General features: G+C 39.5%; 1 pseudogene; it reads left to right on the top strand.

Moving 5' to 3' along the window:
- Positions 1-243: 243 nt before the first annotated feature.
- LOC146507548 (nicotinamide riboside kinase 2 pseudogene) lies at positions 244-1,988 on the top strand (annotated as a pseudogene).
- Positions 1,989-4,096: the final 2,108 nt, after the last annotated feature.

Here is a 4,096-nt window from a genome sequence, read left to right as displayed (position 1 = left end):
AGGAAAAATCTAATAAGTCAAAGAAGTTACTTTTTGCTTTGGAGAAAACTGCACACATTTGCATGTTCGTGACATCTAATCGATCCCACCACAGAATTCACATCATCACGCGATACTACACAAAAGATCAAGCAAGACTGTGAAGAAAAATGTGGCAAAAAGACAACTCACTGTGAAGATAACACTCCTGCATCATTTATGGTCACGAGCTGTGGAATTCCTGTTCCTGAGTGTGGTCAGTAGTTTTACCTTCTCTATAGCAATTCATGAAGGAATCAAGTAGTTGACGTTTCCTGCTGCAACCTTCTCTTTTTAAGCTTCTTCTCGTCTGATCACTGTGCTCCTGACCCGGTTTTATTGACGTTTTGACCTCTCGGCTACTTACGGAAACATGAAGTACATTATCGGCATTGGCGGTGTAACCAATGGAGGGAAAACCACCCTCACCAACAGACTGATCAAGAACCTGCCCAACTGTTGCGTGGTACATCAGGATGACTTTTTCAAGCCCCAAGATCAGATTGAAGTTGGTGAACATGGCTTTAAGCAGTACGATGTCATCACTGCTCTGGACATGGAGGCTATGATGAGTACCATCTATGAGTGGCTGGAGAACCCGGTGAAGTTTGAGAAGTCTCATGGCGTTAATAACACCCTGGATTCTGAGATCGTGCCAAAGTCTGACCGCAAGGAGGATGAGGAGACTCACATCCTTATTGTGGAAGGCTTCTTGCTTCCTGCTTTACACCTACGAAGGCTTTACACCTGCGAACCTTTGATCGACGTGCTGAACCAACGCTACTTTATTTCCATCCCATATGAAGAATGCAAAAAGAGGAGGTGCTCAAGAAACTACCTGGTACCAGACCCAGCTGGCCTTTTTGACGGCCACGTCTGGCCCATGTACCTGAAACATAAGAACATCAACCCTACTCTTGATTGTAGGGTTTGATAAACCTACACTCAAAACAATAATTCATTGGATGAACGTAATTTTATCTTGCCACTTATATTCCATCTAAACAAATCATGTTATATTAATCCATCTTGAATGTGTTGTTTCAACACGATATATGTAGGTTTAACATAATAAATACATTCTTTAAAATACAACTGTTAGGACTTTAGTTAATAGAGAGCCTCTGAGTCTGGAAAAATAGTGTGAAAATAGGACAGAGTGAGGCAGGCTGACATAAGCCTACGCAGGCAGAACAGCGAAATGGTAAACAGACCAGTTTGAAGGTTTGATTGCTACCTTTTACACTTTAATCATCCACAGGTATGACAGCACGATTGTGTATTGCAGTGTGTGTGTGTTTGTGTGACTACGCTTGTATGAGGCAGTGACACAGCCATTCATCTTGCAGGACCTGGCAGAGAACACCCCTGTCTCCCTAATGGTGTTATTTGTTATTCAGACGCCAGGCAGATGCATTCTCTAATTTGCCATACCCTTCATTTTTGTTCACATTAAAGCAAGCGCAGCCACTTACACACTTTCTCTTTGACACATACACGTACAAACCCATGTGTGCACACTGACAAAACACACAGTTGTGTATCTATGAGTTAGACAACATTATTTTTGAAGGCTTTCTCTAACCATCACCTTACCTAGATGGTCTAAACCTAGACTTAACCTAAAACAATCGTTATACAGGTCTTTGCTTTAAGATGTTAAATGTTATAGTTGTTTGGATTTGCCAGCCTTTTGGTGTCAGTTGACTGAATATTAAATATTTCCATTGGATGTTTGTGTCTCTTTATAGTTTTTTTTAGCTTCTGTTGTAGTAATTCTGACTTTTATACATGTTTATGATCATTATTTGTTTTTTGGTTGCTTTCTCTTTTTTAAATATATATTTTTATATATTTATTAGTTAGTATCAGTTCTGTTTTCACAAATAGTACATAATTACATAACATAATAAAGTGTACAATTCAGAACCAAAAATAAATAAATAAATAAAAAACAAACAAAAAACAAACAGACTGATAACTAAGCACAGAAGACCAGCTCAGTTCCATCTAATAAATAAATAAATAAATAAATAAATAAATAAAGCGAGAATACAATGGTTGCTTTCTCACTGTAGGTGGTTGTTTTCAACATCTGCGAGGAAGCTTTATATCTCTTTGTAGACATGTCGGGTGGCTGTAGCTCAGGAGGTAGCACAGGTCATCTACTGATTGGGAGAGTGGCGGTTCAAGTCCTGGCTGCTCTAGTCTGTATGTCTCCAAGTTGCTCTCTGATGCATCCATCAGAGTATGAAAGTGTGTGATAAAACCATAACTTCAAGCAAGCAACATTCTGATTTCACTTTTGGAAAAAGAACTAAAAAGGGACCTCTGGCTAATACGCTGGTTCTGTGTCGGGTTCTGTGTCGGGCTCGTAGCTGAAAACTAGCTTTACTTTGTTGTCTGGGTCAACTTTGCTAGCAGAGACAGAGAGAGGCGTTGAAAGGCTGCTCCAACAGAACTTATTGTTTTTGGAGGAAAACACGAACACGGTGTACAGTCAAGTCTTAATAGCTTACTTACAGCTGGGCTCGTCAGGCACTCTTCTTGGCTGCAGTGGTTATTATTATATTTACATGCTTCCAGCTCCCGTTTCTGCTCGATGACAGCTCGTACTTTTCCTTTTTCTCCCTCCCTCGCTCACAGACACATAACGTGTATGACAGTCCATTCTCCCTGCAGCACGGACTACACTGCCCATGATGCTACATTCTGCATTCTGCCTATTAGCTTAGCACAACAACAACAAAAAGGCCTCTCTCACCCAGGAAACACGCAGAGAGAGAGAGCGTCACCCTGTAACCATGGTAACCGTAACGCTGCCGCCTGGAACAACAGAACGTAGCTGTCAAACAAAACCCAAACAGTCCTGACCCGCCACAATATGAAACAGGGAAGTACCGCCGTGTAATCCATTTATTTCAACAAAGTAACTGTATTCTAAATACCACCTTTTTAAACGGTAACTGTAACGGAATACAGTTACTCATATTTTGTATTTTAAATACATAACGGCGGTACATGTATTCCGTTACTCCCCAACAGTGTCAGAGAGAAATGTAGATTTATACGACTAAGACAATTTGAATTCTGTTAAAAAAAAAAAATCTATCTTTGCTCTCCGACCTTTAAACAACAATGTTAGTGTAGCAGAAACAATCACAAACTAATACTGTCTTACTGCAGTACACGAGTTTCTCTTGTGTCTGTAATGACAGAGTTAACCCCAATTCAGAGTCAGCATTTTTGATCGTCTTGCTTCCAGCAGGTTAGACTTTATTAATATAGCAGCTCTTTTCCAGTTTTACATTGTAAAGCACTCAAAGCACATACATATTCATACCGCACCTTTGACACTAAACTACTTTGATCACTACTTTGGGACTTTGACCAAACATAATAAAATTGTTTAATTCCACGTACACATGGGTGGTCCACACTCCACATACACCACTGTGACAGCACTTCTTATTTTCACAAAGGCCGTTAAGGGAAAATATTTTTAGGAGTTCAACAAATTTCTGTTTAAGAAGTTTCTGCCTGCGGTATTTCTACAGCAAATCGGTGTTCATATGAAGTTCGTAAGCAATAACTGGACATTTTCATTCAGAGGATGGGTTTATGGCCTCAGCATGTATAAAGGACACAGCCTTTCTAATTCACTTTCCCTGTATACATTCCCAGTTTGTCCTGGGACTCAAAGCAGGCACTTTCCTGTCACAATATCTGCTCCACCTGTGATTTATATTTAGATAATCCAGAACATACCAGGGCTCCTAATTATTTATGTGCTGTTGTTTTGGCTTTGGTTCCTTTTCCCTTTTATGCTGCCTACATGTCCTGCCTCGTCTCACAGAGAAAAGCCCAGATAGAGCGGCTTTATGTTGTTTTATATGATTTGCTTTATTCATGTGTTTATATTTACTTTGTACATGTGATATTTATGTGTGTGTGTGTGTGTCTGTGTGTGTGATTTCCTTTCTTTATTTCCCTTATTTCTATTTAAAAATATTTATTTTTAAAAAGCATCATAGAGTTAGAAGATATAGAAAGGATTCCCAGAGACTTCCCACAATGT

The sequence above is a fragment of the Neolamprologus multifasciatus genome, chromosome 11 (genome assembly GCF_963576455.1).
Source record: "Neolamprologus multifasciatus chromosome 11, fNeoMul1.2, whole genome shotgun sequence".
NCBI classification, from domain to species: Eukaryota; Metazoa; Chordata; class Actinopteri; order Cichliformes; family Cichlidae; genus Neolamprologus; species Neolamprologus multifasciatus.
This window is presented reverse-complemented; position numbering and strand designations above follow the sequence as displayed.